The sequence below is a fragment of the Boleophthalmus pectinirostris genome, unplaced genomic scaffold (assembly GCF_026225935.1).
Source record: "Boleophthalmus pectinirostris isolate CB_2022bp ecotype Guang Dong unplaced genomic scaffold, ASM2622593v1 HiC_scaffold_9, whole genome shotgun sequence".
NCBI classification, from domain to species: domain Eukaryota; kingdom Metazoa; phylum Chordata; class Actinopteri; order Gobiiformes; family Gobiidae; genus Boleophthalmus; species Boleophthalmus pectinirostris.
Window position 1 is genome coordinate 4515388 of NW_026571541.1, and position 23923 is coordinate 4539310.

The 23923-nt window shown below is 38.9% G+C and overlaps 1 protein-coding gene across 1 annotated transcript in view; it reads left to right on the top strand.

Moving 5' to 3' along the window:
* Positions 1–23923, top strand: part of gal3st2 (galactose-3-O-sulfotransferase 2) — a 75958-nt gene that overhangs the window by 34000 nt on the left and 18035 nt on the right.

The window sequence follows — 23923 nt, forward strand, 5'->3', positions numbered from 1 at the left end:
GCTCTATTCACGCTTACGTCACAAACCAGGGAGACATTTAGAAACATGTGATGCCAACTTCCAGTGGGTTATTTTTGCGATTGTTTGTCTGACAAAATCTAGGAAAAATTTGAAAATGTCCCAGTTTTCTTCATCTCCGTGTCATTGTAGCGTTCCGTTATGTTCAGATAATCAACAATTACAACAATACCTTAGTTTTAGTCATTTCCCCACTGACACACAACTCTGAGTGCACTGGGTACATGTGATTAGAAGAGACGAGGTGTCAAATTCCAGATGATTCCAAACAGCACATACGTCTGCAGTCTTCTTACTTTAATTTACTTTTAATTGCAGATTTTCAGATACAAACAAACACAATACCTTATAAAAGCATACAGTTCACATGAAAATAAAATAAATGCATAAAGAACACAACAGTGAAAGCCCAGTGTCGGTAATTACATTGGAAGTTGTCATAGCGTGTTTCCAAATGTCTTCCCGGTTTGTGACATAAGTGTGAATAGAACCTGTTCCTAATCTATAAATTTCACGATTCAGATTCCAATTTTGGCCTCACAAAGTTTGATGTATTTGATTTCAGAGTTTTGTTTCCATTTTAGCGCCGCTTTTTGGAACTGTAAGAGATGAAACTCGCCAACACGTCACCCGTTTTTGTCCAATCCAAACGTAAACACCTGGAAAAAAGTCTCACAAGATTATTTTTCTCATGTGTGCACGATCTTGTGGCAGTTTTGTCTCGCGAGATCTTGTGGCGCGAGATGTTGCACCATCTCTAGTAACCGCCCTCAGGACAAAAGTAACCCGTCTGCATGTCATGATTGAAAGTGAAGTATCATATAAAATGGCAATAGACTTTAAAATTAACAACACAAACATCAAAATATCTTCTTATAACCTTACTAGAAAAAAAAAATAAATTTTTTTACAACTTTTAAAAATACTGAATATGCGAATTTTGCGTATCTTCACAACTATTAGAACATTATCTTTTCACTATATCTCTCACCCAGACCCGATTAGTGGATCTTTTCATATTGTCACTGTAATCCGTGTATCATTCGTTCATTCATTTTTCAAAATAAAACCAAAAGTAAGAAAATTATGAAAAAAAAACAACAGTTTAGTTATTTCATCATTTGCCTCCAAAACAAAATGAAAAAAAAAAACAGATAATGATTAGTTTGTTCAGTTTTCGATTTTGTGTTTAAATGAATAATCAAAAGAAAAACGGATAATGGACGTTTCCTGTTTCCGTGACTTAAACTGCGTGCGATGTCAGACTTTTGCCTGCATAAGGACTGAACCAGGACTAAAACAGGACTAAACCAGGACTCTAAACCAGGACTAAACCAGGACTAAAACAGGACTAAAACAGGTCTAAACCCGGACTAAATCGGTTACAGTCCTGGGGCTTCATTTATAAAGCTTGCTTACGCAAAAATCCGTGCGTGCGCGCTTCCTACGCCAACCGCGGTATTTATAAAACTCCACTAAGGCGTGGCTCTTTGCTTAACTCTACGAAAACTCGGGACCTCCTGTAAATTCTACGCAAAGTCACACGGGGAGACACGGGGAAAAAGCGACACTCGTGGAGAGAAGCAGAAGTGAACAGAGTTTGAGGAAGAGTTTGATCAGAAAATCCACGTATATTTATTTTATTTATTTGAAAAGGGACAATGCACATTAATCAACATCAAAACAATGTAAATGTGCCCGAGTTAGCTGATAAGAGCTAATTTGCATGGGTAGTCCCTTTGACATTTGATATAGAAGAATTACCTTCAGATTTGCGCATTTAAGTGTTTGGTTCGCCAAAACAAGGAGAAGGGCTGTTTATTCCACTCATTATTCTCCACAGTATTATACATTTGACACTCGTGCACGAGCGCGGCCACGTTCCCAGACCCGGTGCAGCGCAGAGTCCCACAGTCCACACCACGACCATAGACTTCTATAGAACACAGACTGACTGACCAACACAGAGGACGAAATAATGATAACCTGAATAATAAACTCTTCCCTTGGACGCAGCAGGAGCCAGGCTTTGATTTAATGAACGCAACTTTAACACTTTTACTTTAGTCTTTACGCACCGAGCGGCAGAGTGACCCGAGTCTGTGGACAACACGAAGCCTACTGCCCGAACCTGACCCCAACCAAAATCTTCCCTACATTTTTGTGTAATGGGAAACTCTTGTACATGAGAGCTGCTCTCTGACTGTATGAAGAACAGAAAAATGCCCCCGACCCAGACCCACACTCACAGACCCACACTCACAGACCCACACACTCACAGACCCACCTCACAGACCCAGACCCACACTCACAGACCCAGACCCACACTCACAGACACAGACCCACACTCACAGACCCAGACCCACACTCACAGACCCAGACCCACACTCACAGACCCACACTCACAGACCCAGACCCACACTCACAGACCCAGACCCACACTCACAGACCCAGACCCACACTCACAGGTTCAGCAGTTTGGATGTTTCGTGTGGACTTTAATTGGCAGAATAACATCTGTATCTGATGTGTTTCGTGCTAAATCTGTGTCCTCGTGTCCCTCCCTCGCTCCTTTCCCTCTCCAGGGGAGGGCATCTGAATCTCTCGCACGCGCTCATAATTTGACCATTCAGATCAGCGCGTGCACGTATCTACGTGTATATGTATATATATATATATATATATATACATTAAATATATAGGGCCAGTCCACACACACTTCATAGACAGACTTAAAAATATAGCAATAAAACTCTTGAAACAGCGAAAAAACACATGGTCTTTACTGCAAAGATGTGCTGCCTAAATATTATAAAAAATGATTAAATGAACAGATGAGTCATTGTTGTCACTTTTAGTTTTGTATTTATTTATTAAACCTTGTTTAATAAAGTCTTTAATAAAGTCTTTGTGGTGATCACGTGGTGCTGCGTGGAGCGTCCTCCTCCCTCTGTCCCGCGTGTCTCAGTCAAACCCACTGATTATCGGCTCATGTTTAGGGAAATCTCATTCACCAGTCACTTTACCTGCTCCTTTTATGGTGAGGTGGAGGTGTGAGGGGGCGTGGTCTGTCCTTTTATGGTGAGGTGGAGGTGTGAGGGGGTGGAGGTCTGTCCTTTTATGGTGAGGTGGAGGTGTGGAGAGGGCGTGACGTGACGTAGGTTTACGTGCGCAAATTCTAGTTGCAGGTGGGATTTATAAAGCACAGATTGTGTGGTTTGGTGCGTGCGGTGGGTTTTCTAAATATGGAGTTTGCGTGGCGCACGCCTGTCGTAGCTACAGGCGTACGCACTAACTTACGACAACTCCTGCGCAGTTTTTTATAAATGAGGCCCCAGGTCTCAAAACCGGTCTGGTCCCGGTCTCAGTCCTGATCCTGGTCCCGGTCTCAGTCCTGGTCTGGTCCTGATCCTGGTCCCAGTCTCAGTCCTGGTTCTGGTCCGGTCCCGGTCTCAGCCCTAAACCAGGACTAAACCAGGACTGAACTAGGACTGGACTAAGACTAAACCAGGACTGAACCAGGACTAAACCACTACTAAACCAGGTCTAAACCAGGACTGAACTAGGACTAAACCAGGACTAAACCAAGACTAAACCAGGACTGAACCAAGACTAAACCAGGACTAAACCACTACTAAACCAGGTCTAAACCAGGACTGAACCAGGACTGAACCAGGTCTAAACCAGGTCTAAACCAGGTCTAAACCAGGTCTAAACTAGGACTGAACCAGGACCGGATCAGAAACGGCCATTATCTGTTTTTTTCCATTCTTCATTTAAACACAAAATCGAAAAACTGAAAAAAGAAATCGTTATCGGCGTTTACATTTTGGTTTTGGAGACAAATAATGAAGAGAATAATCTTTTTTTCAATTTCTTATTTTTGGTTTTATTTTGAAAAAGGAATGAACGAATGACTCATGGATTCACTGTGCCTTTGAGCAGAACACTTGACTGCGTATGGGATCTCTATTTATTCATTTTGTCATCTTTCTGTTCATTTCACCTTTCAAAAGATCCAATATTTAGCTTTGATTTGTTACTCTCTATGGCAACAGCTCTAATTTTACACCATTCTGAAACGTGCAGATACCAAAATAGCGTCCATTGTCTGTACGTTCTTTTTAATGGCGACTGGCCCCTCCCCCTCCTGTTCCTTTATATAGTTTATTATTGTAAAGCGAGTGCGTTGTTACTGTCTTTGTGGAAGTTAGAGAATGCGTGCATTGCTCACCATTGTTTCCAGCATTAAGAGCAGTTTCCTCCACTTCCTCCGGCGATGTTTAAGCTACAGCTGCAGCTCGGAGAGGGTGAGAGACGAGTCTTTTACACGTCCCGGAGAAGTGTTAACGTCGAGTGTGTGTGTCAAGGTGTAAGGAACCTGCGAAAATCATTTAATAATACACAGTTTCAGCAGGCGTAGATTGGAGCTCTGTAAGATACAATGGAGATAGTGATAGAGAGATGGACAGATGGAGAGAGAGATAGATAAATACTTTAATGATCCAGAGGAAAATTCAAGGTGAGCTGCAGAATCATACTGAGCCTCTCTTTCGCTTTTGTGCTTCAATCAAAGATGTCAGTGCAGTTTAAAGAGCTATTGTTATATTGTTGTTTCTCATCACAAACAGATCTGGAGTTGTGTTTGTGTTTTGTTTCATTCACACAAACACTGTTTATTTAGGACGAGTTTCACCTTGTGATGTCATGTGATAATACAAAAAGTGCTATATGATACACCTTCACAAGAATCATAAGATAATTTCAGATCTGGAACTGCCAATCTGTACTGAACTAAAGGTAAAAGGGAGCTCTTAATTTGAAAACTACCAGTCAATGACATCACAAGGTGGAACAGAGCATTTTAAGCACTGGAGATGTAGACAGACTAATAACTGGATTTATTTGTTTGGAGGATAATGAGATGTCTCGTCATCTCGTTTCGGAGGGGGTCCTTAATAGAGCTGGTATCATGAAGAAGTTGCCGATACGATACATACCTCGATACATAGGCCACGATACGATACATATCTCAATACAGTGCACTTTCAATTCGATAAGATATATTTCAAATCAATTCGATACAGTTCAATAAAAAATAAAGGCTAAGTCGTGGCTGTGATAATAAAAGTCCTTGCTAAACCACTTTTTGTGCAAAGTTCATATGAAACACAAACATTTTAATCCTTAAAATAGTGAAAATATCAAATGTGTCAAGTGTGTGAGCTTCCTTCCTCTAAACAAGCAACAAAAGTGTAGCACTGTAACAAAATAATTTAGTAAAAATACAAAAAAAAAAAATACTCTTGGTGATATATCGATACAGCAGTCCACGATATCAATACTGTATCATCACAATAAACTATACGATATATCAATATTTTGATATTTTGCATACCCCTAGTCCTTTTTAATGAATGATTTCTCAAACGTGTGAATAAAACAAAACACAACTCCAGGTATGTTTTTTTGAGGAGGAACATTATAACATGGCTCAAAGCTCACAAGAGTTCATTTTGTGTACTATAGGACTTTTAACAGGAGGACTGGTCAGGTAGGGTCAGTGGATCTGTGTGGTAAATGGTCACATTTTTATACAGCACTTTTCCACCCCAAAGGCACTCAAAGTACTTTACAACAAGGAACTGCTCACTCATTCACACAACAGTGTACGAGGTGGGTTAAGTGTCTTGCCCAAGGGTATAATGACAGCATTCATCTGTGGGAGCTGGAATCACAGCAGCCAACCTGTGTTTCAGTGGATCTGAGCACTCAACAGATGATGTTTATATTGAGAGCGGGATTCAAACTGCCAACTTTTGGATCAGTGAACAAACGCTCTACCATCTGAACTACTGTGGCCTTTATCTAGACACTTTGAGGAGACCAACAGCCCCAAGGACAAAAATGTCCATCTTCTGTGTCCTGCAGTTCGGGCATCACAGCAGAGTCCAGGTGGAACCAATTAAATGAAAATATTTCCTCTGGAAGGTCTTCTGCCACATTTGGTGTAAAAAAAAAAACAACAACCCTGCAGCATCTCAAAGGTCCATACCACAGTCTCCATGGATTCAGGAAAAACAAACATTCATTTTACAAAAGCCAACAGTGCCTTACTTGTGTCTTTTGAGCTGCACATGCTGTACTTCTTAGTCGATTAATATCCCATGATACCATGTTTAAAACTGAGTTAAAAAAAGTTACAAAAACCTGCCAACAAAAGTAGCCAACCTCTCCTTTGTCATGGGTGACAGACAAGATACACAACATAACGTAACATAACGTAACATAACGTAACATAACGTAACATATAACATAATATAACATAACAACATAAAACATAACATGACATAAAACATAACATAACGTAACACATAACATAACATAAAACATAACATGACATAAAACATAAAACATAACATGACATAAAACATAATATGACATAAAACATAACATGACATAAAACATAAAACATAACATGACATAAAACATAATATGACACAAATCATAACATGACATAAAACATAACATGACATAAAATATCAAACATAACATAACATAACTGCTCACCAAATGTCTCATGTTTTGACTTTGAACCGTTACCAACCCAACAAAAGCTCTGACCGTACTCTATCCTCTCTTTACATTTAAGTCCAATTCAACAGTTTTCTTGCAAACCATTTCCAGACATTTCAGTCGTACATTTATACATATTTAGGGGAGGCTGGAGTCTTGTGCTCTTGTGTACAAACTGTCCATAAATATGAATGAGAAACACAAAGGGAAGTTCCATGAGAGAAGGCATTATTATCCAGTGACAAAGGCACCATTCATCAAAACAAAGTCCACACTGTTGACTCATAATGACACACAGAGCACCATTAAAACACATTCAATTTCACATCAAGTCAGATTACATGAACCATAACAGACTTTTACTTTTTCACTGTTCAAATATGACCTTTTAACATATTTTTTTACGCACTTGGACTCATCTCTTATGCTTCTAATAAGTGCATTTCAGTACAATACAAATGCTTATCACAATGTCAAGGAATGCATGCATAATATCAGAAATTGTGAAGAGTAAATTTATATTATGTCCACAATTTTTAGTTTGTTTAGTCTTTATCTCAAGCGTCGCCTTCAAATAAACCTTCACCAGAGTCATTTGGGTATTTTCTGACCCAGATTTTCCAATGTTTACGGAACAAAAAACAAAAGGTAGCTGCTGAAACTGTCATTAAAGTTGAAAATTTCATGACATCATAAAGTGGAACAGAGTATTTTGAGCTTTGGGGATGAATAAGAGTTGCTCAAACATGAAACAAAAACACAACTCCAGGTATATTTTTGAGGAGGTAACAGTAAAATTTGTGTAATATAGGATCATTAATAAATTTAAACAACTTCTAGACAAAACAGCTGAAATGTAAAAGGAACACATAGATAAGAACATGACTGGCACTGACTTTAAAGTGCACTATGTCACTTTTTGTTGGGGAATGTACCACCTGCTTGTAGGGGTGTAACAGTACAAAAAAAAAATCACGGTTCAGTACATACGGTTTTGAGGTCACAGTTCGGTAAATTTTCGGTACAGTGTGGGAACAAAATGTAAAACCATTTTCTTGTTTATTTGTGCATTTATAAAACTAACAATTTGTTTTAACATCATACAAAAGGGAAAATAAAATAAATGAAAAGTGCTGCTTGGTAATACTAATAAGTTAAATACAATATTCTCAAATAAGCAACAAATGTATGAAATATTCTTAAAAATAAATTCCTTGTAAATGGTAAATAAAACTTTTCAAAACTAACACTAACAGTTCCAGCATGAAGTTTTACTCAATCCTCATATCTTTGGCCAGAAAAACATTGCAGTTACAATGCCCCCAGTGGTTTAAAATACACTTTCGCTCGGGCCATAGAACAGATACATATGTACTCTAGTTTATGAAACTGTTTACCTTTTTTCTGTACCATTTTTAGTTCTAAAGTTCCATACGTTTTAAACAGACCATGTATGAAACATGGAACAAAAATTATTTCCCAAATTTCAAAGACCTGAAAATCATGTCAATAAATGGATGTATTTCATCATATCTTGTGTTATTCCATCTTTGAACTGTTAATGAAGGTACATGATTTTTCAAAAAAAAATAAAAAAATTAAATGATAAAAATTTGCTTGGAAGGACTGACATATTTTATAGAAATAGTTTCCTTTCATTTTGAAGTAATATTAAAGTATTCAGAAGAAAAAAGCGACAAATGATGTAAAATCCTGCACCTTCTACTTGCTTGAACAATTTTCCCTCCGTTACTTTTCCCTCCGTTACCATGACCTTTCTTAATAAAAAATCTCATGAGTCAAAAAGTAAGAGGTTTTTCAACCTAATCTTGTACCATATGGTAGAAAACTATATGAAGCAAATATTCAAACCAGTTTGTTAAGGATATGGAAGTGAGAACCAAGAGTTATCACTGTTTGGATTTATTGTCCAAAAAGTGCTGCATATTTCATTCCCTCCGTTACATGAGTTTTTCAATTTTTTGTCAACAACTTGAAAGAATATCACAGGTTTAACTTGACCCTGTTGGAGTGTAACTCTTTCCTACATTCTGATACTTTACTTATTTCAATAGTCCCTCTAGTTTCTGAATAAGAGACATTTGAATGTCAAAAATCTGCCCCTGTTTCCCTCCGTTACCACTTGACTGGACCCATTTACCATTACAGCCCTACCTGCTTGTCATGGAGATGTTGCTATTTTACCTGGAATGTTCCACAGTAAGGCATTACTTTACTAATAAAAAGACAGTAAATACGTTAAAAGAGCTTAGTGCAGTTTTTCTGGTGGAGGGTCCCTACCTGCTCACCTACCTCATTACGCGCGTTTCTATTGCTTAAAAATACAATAATTCCTTCTGTGAATGGGTGAGACTCTCCACAGATCTGACCTGCAAAGTAACGCAGTGCTGTAAGCTGCTTATAGCTTTAATCTATACTGTGGAACATTCTAGACAAAGCAATAACATCTGGAGACAATAACATTAGGAGATAAGCAGATGCCAAATCCTCCACTAGAAATGTCACCCGGTGCACCTTTACATACCACATACCAAGCCACGCAATAATCATCTTAAGCTGCCGGCGAACCTTGCACCAGAAAAAAGTTACGTAATGCATCTTTAAGTAATAGCCCATTGTGTTTGAAAAGCTTTGTGCGCTGACACCAAAGAGCAGAAGGGCCAGTCTGGTTGAAAGTGGGAATAGAACAGATTTGAGGAGCGAGTCCGTGCCCCGGGCTGGTGTCGCGTTTCCTTTTTTTCTCCAGTCGAAAGTGCTGTCTGCATGTTTATTTATGTGGAAATAAAGTGCATTATTGATGGTGGCTCACATTACTGGTGCTGTTCTAGTGCCACTTGTCTCTGTGGGGGGGGTGACACTGTGGTGAGGTGCAGCAGTAATGGAGATAAACAAATGTAAACTGGGTATTATAGCTGTCTCCATTTTTTTTTACTTTAGGTGATGGTGCATCGTGTACACTGCGAAAAAGCTTGGCCAAAATTTTAGATATAAACACTTAAATCTATTAGAAAATGGCTTAAAAGTAGTGAAATGATCTGTCCATGCAGCAAGATCATTTTAAGCCGGGCGTACACTGTGCGATTTTTGACTCTTTTTGAGCAGATTTTTCACTCGTGCGACTATTTTGGGGATCGGGCCCAGTTTTGGCTTCATCGTGTGTCGTGTTTCATGTAGTAAACATGGGGTAAAGAAAACTGATTTATACCTCATGACCAGATTTCCATCGGCATTCGTAGGCAGTGTTGGGGAGTAACAGATAACATGTACCGGAGTTACGTAATCAGAGTACAATTTATGAATAATGTGTTCAGTTACAGTTACTGTTTCAGTGAGTGGTAATTGGATTACAGTTACTTTGTTGAAATAAATGTATTACACCGTGGTATTTTCCTGTTTTCACATTTTGGACTAAACCAGGTCTAAACCAGGACTAAACCAGGTCTAAACAATATGACACTAACAGTAGGGTGAAAATACTTTAAGGCAACAGTGATCTCATACAGAAAGCATTTCTCTATCAATAATATTTTTAATCTGGTTAAGGAAAGACTGGGCTTTTTGTGTTTTCCTCGTCTTTGCTTCTCTACAGTAAACAAAAGTCTGTTCATGGAGACTTGGCCTCAACAGACAATTTAAAGAGAACAAACAAGAATTTTCAGGATATGGTTGTTACATTCATGTAGTTTTAAAAAGCAAGACAATATCAAATAATCCAAAGTATTCAGATTACGTTATTCACTTTAAGTAATTTAATGGATTATGTTACAAACTTCATTTTGGGATATGTAATCTGTAATCTGTAGGGGAATACATTTTAAAAGTAACCTTCCCAACACTGTTCGTATGTCCCAAGAATATCAAACTTGTTTGAAATCCAGTCGCCTCTCGTGAGGGTTTCGCTCTGTTGAAGTCGTTCCGCGACCTGTTTTGCCAGAATCTGTCAGACTGAGCATGTGCGGACACAGAAGTGGAAGCAGGATATGAGGTTGTGGAGGACGATGGTGCAACACAGAACAGAGGTTTGGTGAAAAACTTGATGCTACTTACCTCCAGTTCCCTCTAAAGAACTGACAACCCGTACTGCCCACGTCTGCCCACGTCTGCCCACGTCTGTCCACGTCTGCCCACGTCTGTCTGCCCACGTCTGTCCACGTCTGTCCCACGTCTGCCGTCTGCCACGTCTGCCACGTCTGTCCACGTCTGCCCACGTCTGCCCTCGTCTGCTCACGTCTGTCCACGTCTGTCCACGTCTGTCCACGTCTGCTCCACGTCTGTCCACGTCTGTCCACGTCTGCCCACGTCTGTCCACGTCTGTCCACGTCTGTCCACGTCTGCCCTCGTCGCTTCTTCTTTTTGGGCTTGTCTGCACAGAGAATGGCACAAATTACCAAGGCAGCGTGTCTGGTTTTTGCCTGGATCAGCATTGTGTCTCCGCACGTCTGTGGTTTTCTTCTTCGTGGTTTTCTACTTCTGGAACAACAACTCCGGTCGTTATGTGAACGTACAGTGTGCACAGGCAGGTGGCATCCGAGCATTGGTTTGTACAGTGTGAGAACATGTTTCATGAGTGTGAACTTTTAAACCCTGTGATTTGGTCGTACAGTTTAACCTGGGGCTGAGTGACACGACCGTAAATATTGCACAGTGTACGCCCGGCATTACTTGACAAGTTACTTTAAAATAAACTACCTCTAGACTAGAATTAAACATCTCAGAACCCGCAAGTAGATGATTAATCTGAAAACATAATGAATAACCTGCTATAAGGCTACGTTCAGACTGCAGCCCGAAGTGACCCAAATCTGATTTTTTTCCTCCTATGACACCTGTATCTGATCTTTTATTGACAGTCTGAACGACACAGATCTGAATTTTTTCAAATGTGACCCAGTCCACTTGGATATGTGCTCCTAAAACCGCTACATATCTGAACTTTTGACATGTGACTTCAGTCTGAACGGTCAGGTCGCATTCATCCCACCTACACGACACAAATGTACACAAACGTTCTTCTCGTCATATGAAAATCGTGTCTGAACTCCGTGTCAGTGAAGCAGTGAAGCACAGATCAATCCCAGCACTCTTCACTGCGACTAAACATCCACACGTTCCTTTCTACGGACGTTGCTGCCGCTGCCCCACAAAATTGTCCAAAAACCTCGTCCTTCTCCTTCTCAATCTCCTCCTTTAAACAAATAAGCTGTACATGTTTTGGCTCCGGTACAACAGCTGCTCAATGCTGTGTCCATGTTTAGGCGAATTCGTGTCTTCCAATACACATGCAGGACACTTTTGGGGCACTTAAAGTTCACACTGGAGATCACATACAAGTCACATTTAACTGGAAATGTGAACGAATTGAGCATTGGCCTTAGTTTTAAAATCTTGGCCAGATCAGAGAAATTTACTGTTTAACTTTTCCAGTGGAGAAAACGCTTTTCTCTACAGAGATTATTTTTATTGCTTCGTCTGGAATGTTTCACAGTATTGAACTATTAAAACTTTCCTTGGTATTTTTCAGTTATAAAACCACCTGTATTTGAAGAAATATAAAGTAGAGCTGTGGAACATTCCAAGCAGAGCAATGACATATCCAAAGAAACAAGTAGGTGATAGATCCTATCCTACACTTAAAAGTTACACAATGCACCTTTAAGACAATACTTCAGCCAAAAGGACAAATATTTCCTTATTATTATTTTACTCATAAAGCAGGTATTTTATTTATTTATTTTTAAATCATGCATTTAATTTAAACATCTTATATTATGCAAAATGGCCATGTTAAAATGTTCTTTAAAACAGACCTGGAGTTGTGTTTTGTTTCATTCACATGTTTGAGTAACTCTTTATTATTAGTCTCTCTACAGCTCCAAAGCTCAAAACGCTCTGTTCCACCTTGTGATGTCATGAAGTGGTAGTTTTCAAATGAACAGTTACCTTTTACCTTTAGTTCAGTAGAGAATGACAATTCCAGGGCTGAAATGATCCAAATGATTCTAGTGAATGTGTTTGGAGTTTCAAAACACAGTGGAGTACTTTCTGTATTATGACATGACATCACAAGGTGGGACAGAGTGTTTTTTTTTGAGAGAAGAATTCAGTGTGAATTTGCTGGGGTTTTTTTTGTGTTAAACTAGTGAGAATGAAACAAAACCCAACTCCAGGTCTGTTTGCGATGAGGAAACAACATTAGAACAGATCAGAATATGGCGTAATATGAGCTCTTTAAGAAGTTATTAGATAGAAAATCTCAAAACAAAACTTAAAATATTGTCTCTTTTTTTTACTTTCTTACTAAACTATGGATAGACTGGTATTGTTCTATATTTTTGTCAAAGTATTATTATTATTTTTTCATGCCGATAACAATTGTTTAGAATCCAAAGCGACCGATGGCTGATATTTTGGGGCCGATATTTACATCTGATTTTTTTTTTTTTTTTTTTTTTCCCCCAAGCTCTGTCATTTCAGTTTACTAGAAATTCACTCAAAGCTCTTTTTTTTATTTTTATTTTTTTTTTTTACACCACAAAGCTCTAATAGATCTGTGTAGTGATGTTTTGTGCAGTTACATTTTCACACTAACATAATACCGTAGTAATACACCTTGTCTCCTTACCTCCTTGGTTCCTTGCATCCATGTCTCCTTGCCTCCTCATCTCCTTGCCTCCGTGTCTCCTTCCCTCCTTACCTCCATGTCTTCTTACCTCCTTGACTTCTTGTCTCCTTGCTTCCATGTGTCCTTACTTCCTTGTCTCCATGTCATCTTACCTCCTTGTCTTCTTGCCTCGTCTCCTTGCCTCCATGTTTCCTTGCCTCCCTTTCTTCTTGCCTCCCTGTCTCCTTGCCTCCTCATCTCTTTACCTCCCTGTCTCCTCATCTCCTTATCCCTTCATCTCTTTGCCTCCTTGTCTTCTTACCTCCTCATCTCCTTGCCTCCATGTCTCCTTACTTCCTTGCCTGATTGTCATCTCACCTCCTTGTCTTCTTGCCTCCTTGTCTCCTTGCCTCCGTGTCTCCTTCCCTCCTTGACTTCTTGTCTCCTGCTTACATGTCTCCTTACCGCCTTGTCTCCTTACCTCCTTGTCTTCTTTCCTCCTCATCTCCTTGCCTCCATGTCTTCTTACTTCCTTGCCTCCATGTCATCTTACCTCCTTGTCTCCTTACCTCCTTGTCTTCTTGCCTCCTCGACTCCTTGCCTCCATGTTTCCTTGCATCCCTTTCTTTTTGCCTCCCTGTCTCCTAATCTCTTTACCTCCCTGTCTCCTCGTCTCCTTACCTCCTCATCTCCTGGCCTCCTGCTTAAGCGTGTGTGATTTAACAGGAGTGTTTTGGTGGGTTGAGTGTATTTACTGTGTTTTGTCTAGTTATCATTTCACACTAACGTATTCTTTAAAGCAACATATCGGCCTCTGTTTGAGATTTCAGACCAATACCCGATACGTTAAACAGCGCAGATATCGGTGGAGTTTGGAGGAAAAAATATTTATCTTGAAAAATATTTTAGACTTAGACAACTCCACCACACAGCTCCACTTGGATATAGATTCATACAGATGAACAAAGAAAAATCTGTGATAAAAGAATTGAAAATAATTACAAAAAATGGTGTTTATTTTTGTTTAAAAATGAATTTGTTATAATCTTCATGATTTACTGTAGTAGCAGCAGCAGTCTGTAGTAGTGGTATGTGGTAGTAGTTTAAGACCTATTAAGCCTTGAGCCATGACTGAGAACAGTACCACTAGTTGTACTAATAGTAGTAGTAGTAGTAGTAGTAGTAGTAGTAGTAGTAGTAGTAGTAGTAGTAGTAGTAGTAGTAGTAGTAGTAGTAGTAGGAGTATATTAGTAATAATTACAGTAATAGTATAGTGGTAGTAGTAGCAGTAGCAGCAGCAGCAGTAGTAGTAGTAGTAGTAGTAGTAGTAGTAGTAGTAGTAGTAGTAGTAGTAGTAGTAGTAGTAGTAGTAGTAGTAGTAGTAGTAGTAGTAGTAGTAGTAGTAGTAGTAGTAGTAGTAGTAGTAGTAGTAGTAGTAGTAGTAGTAGTAGTAGTAGTAGTAGTAGTAGTAGTAGTAGTAGTAGTAGTAGTAGTAGTAGTAGTAGTAGTAGTAGTAGTAGTAGTAGTAGTAGTAGTAGTAGTAGTAGTAGTAGTAGTAGTAGTAGTAGTAGTAGTAGTAGTAGTAGTAGTAGTAGTAGCCTAGTAGTAGTAGTATAGTGGTAATAGTAGTAGTAGTAGTAGTAGTAGTAGTAGTAGTAGTAGTAGTAGTAGTAGTAGTAGTAGTAGTAGTAGTAGTAGTAGTAGTAGTAGTATAGTGGTAGTAGTAGTAGTAGTAGTAGTAGTAGTAGTAGTAGTAGTAGTAGTAGTAGTAGTAGTAGTAGTAGTAGTAGTAGTAGTAGTAGTAGTAGTAGTAGTAGTAGTAGTAGTAGTAGTAGTAGTAGTAGTAGTAGTAGTAGTAGTAGTAGTAGTAGTCAGTAGTGTAGTAGTAGTAGTAGTAGTCTCTTTAGGGTTTCAAAGCAGACTGTTGGAGGTAGTACCTTCCAGAGTCGTCTGACACAGTTTGGACTTGAGAGTGGCTCACAGGGGGCGGGGCCAGACCTGCCTCTACACACTCATTGAAGAACCAGCAGCACTTGTGTCGCCAATAGCAACGCACGCAAAACGTAAACAGTGCGAAGCTCGTAACTGGTACAAAAGGCACTTGTGTATTCACACAGTCCTACATGTGTCCAAACAAAGCACAGTGTGTCCTCTGCAGTAAAACACAAGAGCTGAATCTTACTTTGAAAGGTGTTTAAAGTGTTGTATACTGTGAGTGTCTGTGTGAGGATCAGCTGTGCTCTCTCATTCTTTTACATGTTGTTTTGTCTGTGTTGATGCTCCTTTAGTTTAGTTCTGGTCTTTTGACAGTTGTCCAGTGTCTCGTGGTGCAGGTCTACGTCACAGTGTTGGTGTGTCTTAGGCTGTGTTCAGACTGCAGCCTGAAGTGACCCAAATCAGATTTTTTGGCCCCTATGTTCCTGTATCTGATCTTTTAAAGACAGTCTGAATGACACAGATCTGATTTTTTTCAAAAACACTTCGCTATGTGCTCCTGAAACTGATACATATCTGATCTTTTGACATGTGACTTCAGTGTGAACGGCCAAAGTGCATTCATCCACCTACACGTTATCAACAAGACACAAACGTCACTATTCTGCACTGAAGTAGGTGAAAATTGTTAATGAACTCCGTGTCACTGAAGTGAAGCACATCACCACTCACCACTCTTGGCTCCGTCTCCACATCCACACGTTCCTTTCAAGGGACGTCGCTGCCGCTGCCCCACAAAACACCATGACCAAAAACCTCGTCCTTCTCCTTCTCAATCTCCTCCTTAAAACAAGTAAGTTGTTCATGTTCTGGCTCCGGTACAAGAGGAACTTTAAAATCTCCAGGTGCTCGATGCTGCGTCCATGTTTGGACAACTTCCGTAAACACAGAGCACGCTCACTGCGGTTGACGTCGTCGTGTCTCCAGTGCACATGTGGGACACTTTCGGGCCATTTAATGTTCACACTGGAGATCACATACAAGTCACATTTAATTGGAAATGTGAACGACCTCGCAAAAACATCGGACAAAAATTTGAATAAGAAACGTAGTGAAGAAAACCTGATCAACAACATCGACACAAAAAAATGCAAAAGAGCAGTAAGCATTACAGTCTCAAGTCACATTTAATTGGAAATGTGAACGACCTCGCAAAAACATCGGATTTCACAAAAAAATGAGAATTGAGCATTAAGCCCTGCAGTCTGTACGTAGTCTTACAGACCTGTCTCACGCCAGACGACCTGGGCCCATTGCCATGGAAACGCTCTCCGGGTGGGGGTGGCTTCTCCGAACTGTTCCGTGCCAAGCTGGCCCCAAGTGAACCATGACAGTAAAGATGAGGCTGTAGTAACAATTGCAGTAGTAGTAGTAGTAGTAGTAGTAGAAGTAGAAGTAATACACCTTGTTACCTCCTTGTCTCCTTGCCTCCATGTCTCCGTACCTCCTTGCCTTGCCTCCTTGCCTCCATGTCTCCTTGTCTTCTTGTCTCCTTGCCTCTATGTCTTCTTATGTCCTTGTCTCCTCATGTTCTCGGCTTCTTGCCTCCATGTCTCCTTGCCTCCTTTTCTTTTTGCCTCCATGTCTCCTTGCCTCCTGATCTCCTTGTCTCCTTGCCTCCATGTCTCTTCATCTCCTTACCTCCTTGTCTTCTTGCCTCCTGATCTCCTTGTCTCCTTGCCTCCATGTCTCTTCATCTCCTTACCTCCTTGTCTCCTTGACTCCATGTCTATTCATCTCCTTACCTCCTTGTCTCTTTGCCTCCATGTCTCCTTACCTCCTTGTCTCCATGTCTCCTTGTCTCTCCGTCTCCTTGCCTATTCGTCTCCTCATCTCCTTGCCTATTCGTCTCCTTGCCTATTCATCTCCTTGTCTCCTTGTCTCCTCGTCTCCCTGCCTATTGGTCTCCTCGTCTCCTGGCGTCCTGCTTAAGCGTGTGGAGTGTTATGTGCTTCAGACGGTGGTGGGTTGAGTGTATTTCCGTGTGAGTTTGTGGTGCAGACTTGTAGCTGTCACATATTTGGATCAGATTACCTGTAACTGTAGATCTTCCCCTGGCCTTTGGTTTTCCTGCTTCATGATGGAGGAATATGATGAATTCAACAGAGTAACAGTTTTGCTCATCTGGACCTGTGTGTTTTTTAAATTATATTTTCACAACATAAGGCAAGAAATGTTTTTAGTTATTATTATTTTTTTACATGCATGGATGCTTATACACTTACAATTTTGGTCCTGATTTAAAGTTCTGTTAGTCCTGGTCTAGTCCTGGTTTAGTTGATTTGATTGGTGGGTATTTATTAGACTGTACACACACTCACCTTATGGGCACCTGCCTGTCTTATGGGGACAAAAATCAGGTCCCCATGATGTAAATCCGTATCAGTATTACATCAAAAACACAATTTAAATTTCAGATTAGGTAAATCATCAGTCTCTAGGAAATGAATCTAAGTCAGTGGAATGTTCCCAAACAGCCTGGAAACCCAACAAGTCCAGAGCCTAAATCCAAGAGAAAAACGACACTCAAAGGAAAGCGCTGTGAAAAGGCCTTCATTCATTTGTCTCCTAAATACGAGCTTGGTCCCGACAAGTGTCAAGTGGTATTATAAAACACGAGAAAACTTTATATGGACGGTTTTCAGTTTCTAGAATGTGATGATAGAACGTCATACTGTCAGATGGAGAAAAGAGACAGTTTTCCATATCCAAATATGGAAAACTGTTATAGCATTCTTGCTGTAATCTGTCACATTTACACTGCATTGTTGTAGATGTTCATTAATATGCACTGTCCCTATTAAATAAATAAATAAATACAATAAAAATAAATATTCCAAACATTGTACTTTGCCATGAAATATCTTCAAAGTTGAATCTGATCATTTCATGTGGGAACTAAAATCTGTACACACACTCGCCTTATGGGGACTTGCCTCTCTTAAGGGAACTACTACTTAACTACAACTAGAACTCAACTATACAACTACAAAAGAAATCAGCATTTTATAAATAAATATACATAATACAAATATTGATTTTAGCTGCTCCCCTGTGTAGCTGTGTATTAAATAATATTGCTGTCCTATATACTGTCCCACAAAGGCAGAACACTGTAACATTTGTTTGGTCAAAAATGAGTCCATGTCAGTTTGTTTTGTATTTGAGGCCTCCTTTATCATATGAATAAATATTGTGGAAAATATTGAGCTCAAAATTTTACTTTAACCCTTATTTGGCAGTTACAAAGAGTCATGCAAAAGCAAAAAGAGTAACAGTGTGAAATACTGGTATTAAAGGCTTTTAATTATTTTGACTTTTTGAGTGCCTCAGTTTTTTTCCTACTTTGTATTTGAGACTGTTCCCTACACCGAAGAGCAGCAAAAGGACAATTGAGCACATTTTTGTATATCCAAGCAGCACTCCTGCATCCCCAAGTTCTTTGCAGAGTAACAGTGTGTTTTTTTGTGTGTGATTTTGTTCATAAATATATTTTATTGTAAAATTCAACCTCTCACCTCCTTCTTTTTGTCTCGGCCTTGGTACAGAGTCTTAACACATCAAATAAATAAACCTTTGTAATCAATTATACTTCAATGATTTGACTTTAAGAGTATTGTGTGTATTTATTCATACTGTACACACTGTACTGCAGAGACACTTGTGTCAAACTGTTTCACTGTGTAAGTACCACCGCATGATCCTGATCAGCACTAAACAGGAAATTCAAAGCTCTTCTAGATCATTTCAAACAAACTCCATGATGACTGGAGCTCGGTGAGGTGTTTTTCTTATAATGGATGGAAGTCTGGAGAAAATCAAGCAAATAATGATCAGTTTCTGCCTTTCGACTCCTTATTTTTGGCTCATGATACAAAGGCAGAGAAGAGGAACTGATAAGTTCCTGAACAAATAAGGGTCAAAGGTCAATTTTGAGCTCAATATTTTTCACATACAAATAATTCTTCATTATAACAACAAGTTCTCAGATTTTGGGAGCCAATCTATTATATTTTGTCTGGACAAAACAAAAACTTTGAAGTCATTTTGCTCAGTTTCACACTCTGGAGAGTTAAGCTCTTTTGCCTTTGTAGGACAGTGTAGAATGTTGTGACGTCATCTGAAAGCATCAACAAATTTGCTGAGTTTGCATAATCACTTTCAGTAACGTTCTCTAATTATTTTGTTTCTTCTGCTGTTAAATTGCTCAATTCTGATGGTAGTGTTTTCTCATGCTATTTGCGTTATAATTTTTTGTTGTATTGTTGGATCAGCTTCAGGAGTTGCACTTATCGACTGTAACACAGTGTTTCCCAAACTGTTTTTCTGGGGATCCATATTTTAAAAGTCACAAACCTTCACGACCCAAGTCAATAGACATTATTCATAAATCACAAAATAAAGGTGGATTTGACAATTATTGAACATTAATGAGGATATTTTATTGTTGACTGAGTGAACAATTAGTATTACTCCAATTAAAAACTGTCATTGAAGCAGCAATAAAAGGATCCATAAGTCACTTATTTGGACATTAAGTGTAGCCCATTTCTTTTTCTTTCCAACATTCAATTGAACCAGCAATATTGGAGCAAAATAGTCAATAAAACAATTACAAAAAGATTAGAAATGATACAAAACATGTCTTAACATCTCAACATTTCTAATGAGACAGGTGGGGTTTTTGTAGCACGTTCCAATCCAGGGTGTAGGAGGAGAGCGCAGCAGCAGATCAGGCACAGGATTCAATCTGTTTCTGTGCTTTGTCTTCATTTTTGTGAGCACAGAAAATCCCAGTTCACAAATATATATAGTGAAAGGAATAAGCTTAGAAATACTGACCCTACTGAGGACAGGATACTCTGAAGAAATGCTGATCCGCAACGATGATAAGGTCACAGGTCAGAAGTGGATATTGGAGATCTACATGCAGATGGTGACAAGGCGACCCAAAAAAAATCTCTTGTAACCTCATATGGAAAAAAAACTGGAAAAAAAATATAAGAATTTACCACTGTCTTTGTAGTAAATCTTTATATATGGTTCATATGTGTCATGTGGTTTACTCCTGAAAGTGGCTCCTTTTACATTTTTCTCATACAACTATATTATGAAAAACTAGTAAAGATAAAGTGAACATTTTGCATGACATTTACAGGTAATGTGCATGATCAACTACATTTTCTTTGTATGTTCCATGTAATGTTTGTATTCTTTATTATATGTTGTAGTTAAAAAAACAAAACAAAATCTGAGTCAGAAGGAGGATTTAAACCCAGGTTGCCTGTGTGATAGTCCAGTGACTCACCTGTTAAACTACCCCGCTACAGTTATTGGTTATATACTAGTTACTCCATTACTAGTAGTGAGAACTATAGCAGATATTGAGGACAGTTACAAGTATCCTGGTATCCCACAAGTAAATGGCTCCTTGTAGAGGCAACAAGAAAAGGAGCTACAGGATTTTGCAGAGTAAAAATCTTTTGATTGATTGATTGATTGATAGCATTTGCATAGCGCCTTTCAAGACACTCAAAGCACTTTACAGTTCATTATTCAGTCACTCCACACTCAGTGGTGGTAAACTACTACTGTAGCCACAGCTGCCCTGGGATAGGCTGACAGAAGCGAGGCTGCCAATCTGCGCCATCGGCCCCTCCGACCACCACCATCACTCACGCTCACACCACTTTCATACTAGGCAATGTGGGTGAAGTGTGTTGCCTAAGGACACAATGACAGTTTTTTGCCACTGGCGCCCCACTGTGGCACCTGGAATTCTCAGCGGTCTCCCATCTGCATTTTCACAGCCTGATGTATGTTCACTGTGATATCAGTGGAAGAGTGTGTGTCTTATGTTTTTTAAGGTTGTAATACAGTATTTGTATTACTGTGTTTACCCCCATGCTGCCCAACACACACACACACACACACACACACATACACACACACACACACACACAGACACACACACACACACACACACACACTGTGATAATTTTCTTTCTCACTCTCATACACACAACACAGCAATCAAGTATAATAAAGACTTACTTATATTCAGCCCTTGTAGGTTACAAAGTTTTACATGTTTCATGCTGCACATATTTACCAAAGATCTTGTAACTGTTTTCACTGTCATATACAAATCTTTTAGGATTCAGATAAAACATGTTCAAATGGTGTATGATTTGTGTATACCTTTTCCATATGGGGAAACACCTGAGGGTCATGGCCCAGTCTTTGGAAAACAGTGCTGTAACGGGCCTACACAGTGTATGTCTTTATGTCTTTATGTGCTTATGTGTTTATATGTATCTGAGAACTGATCAGGTTTTCTGAATCTGAGATAGCCTTGGTCACATTAAAGCCACATTTGGGAACATTTGTCGCGGTAGTATATCAGTAGCACCACATTCGGTATTGGTAACATATTGTCCAACTCTTGTTTTCTTCAAAATGATTATAAGCTTCTCATGGTTTATGTTAACTGAAATAATGAGGGACGCTTCCTGAGTATTAAAGCTTAGTTTTATTGCAGCTTGACCACAAATCTCCACAATAATTCCTAATCTTTTTACAAAAACTGAAAATCACCCACTCACCCTCCCACGTGCTGATCCATGCAGGGTAACACTTGAGCTACCGAATTAAAAATGAAGCCAATAAAATGTTATCGTGTCTTACAAAAGCAGATATATTACCAGCTTCAAAGCGTTCCGGACCCGTGCGGTGAACGGTGCAGTCAGCGGCCCTGCTTTTCTTCAATAAAAATGTATTCCCAGGTCCCGGAGTATCCATAAAAACTTCGAATCATGACATCAGTGAGGGCTCCAAACTGGGAGTGTGCCGACAATGCTTCACTCACCTACTCCCAAATAACTCTGAGATGAAATCATAGCCCACTCCAACACATATGGAACATGGCTTTTATTTCACAGTTATACTTTTGACCATTCTTGCCCAGTCTGGACCAGTTCACATTTTTACTGCTATCTCTTTATTATTAGTTAATGGTTGTATTATTATTACACAAAATGTACTCTCATGAGCAGTGTTGGGGAGTAACAGATTACATGTACTGGAGTTACGTAATCAGAGTACAAATTAACTGTAACTGTATTCAGTTACAGTTACTGTTTCAGTGAGTGGTAATTGGATTACAGTTACTATGTTGAAATAAATGGATTACACGGCGGTATTTTCCTGTTTTCACATTTTGGGCTAAACCAGGACTAAACCAGGACTAAACCAGGACTAAACCAGGACTAAACTAGAACATAAACCAGGACTAAATCAGGTCTAAACCAGAACTAAACTAGGACTAAAACCGAGTCTAAAACAAGGACTAAACCAGGTCTAAACAATATGACACCTAACAGTAAGGTTGGACATAATTTAAGGTGATCTCATATAAAAATAATTTCTCTATCAATAATATTTTTAATACGGTTAAGTAAAGACTGGACTTTTTCTTTTCTTTTAGCACATAAAACATCTCATGTTAAGATCCTCGTCTTTGCTCCTCTACAGTAAACAAAAGTCTGTTCATGGAGACTTGGGCTCAACAGACAATTTGAAGAGAACAAACAAGAATTTTCAGGATGTGGTTGCTACATTCATGTAGTTTTAAAAAGCAAGACAATATCAAGTAATCCAAAGTATTCAGATTACATTACTCACTTTAAGTAATTTAATGGATTACGTTACAAACTACATTTTGGGATATGTAATCTGTAGGGGAATACATTTTAAAAGTAACCTTCCCAACACTGCTTATGAGCTTTAAGTCATGTTAGAATGATGTTACCTCCTCAAAAACAGACTTTAAGTTGTGTATTGTTTTATTCACACATGTTTGTGTAATCTCTTATTATTAGTTTACATCTCCAAAGATCGTAATGCTCCGTTCCACCTTGTGATGTCATGAAGTGTTAGATTTCAAATTAACAGCTCCTTTTATCTGTTGTTCAGTAGAGAGTGGCTATTCTGGGGCTAATATCATCTTGAAGATTCTCGTGAAGGTGTGTGGAGTTTAAAAACACTTCCTGGAGAATTCAAAGAACCTAAATTTGCAGGATTTGTGTGTCAATCATGTGCGAATGAAACAAGTCCAGGTCTGTTTGTGATGAGGAAACAACATTATACAGGGTTCCCACTTTTTTCACTGACAGAATTTCAAAACTTTTCCATGACTTTTTCATGACCTAAAGTGAATTTTCCATGATTTTACGGCACCTACATGTGTAGAATTGATCAGACTTTTAGGGCTAAATATGAAATGTTAACCCTTAACACTCACCTTATGGTTTGGGATTATAGTTTTTAACATTAAAAATCCTGTCAGTGCGTTTATTGTTGTCTCTTTTTTAAAACAAAAGGCGCAGACATTCAGAAATAATCATAAAAAGCCTAATGAGAACTTAACAGAACGCTGTAGTTGCATGAAAGAGAAACTAAAATTCCATGACTTTTCCAAAACTTTAATTGGATTTACAGAATTCCATGACTTTTCCAGGCTCAGAAAATTACATTTTCAATTTCCATGACTTTTCAAGGATTTCCATGACTGTATTAACCCTGATTTTACACTAACATAGATGAGAAAATAATGTAATATGGGTGCTTTAAAGGTTTGCAATGGTCTGTGAGTCATTTGATACTGGGCCACACAGAAAGAATAAATAACTTACATTATTTCCGTTTTATTTA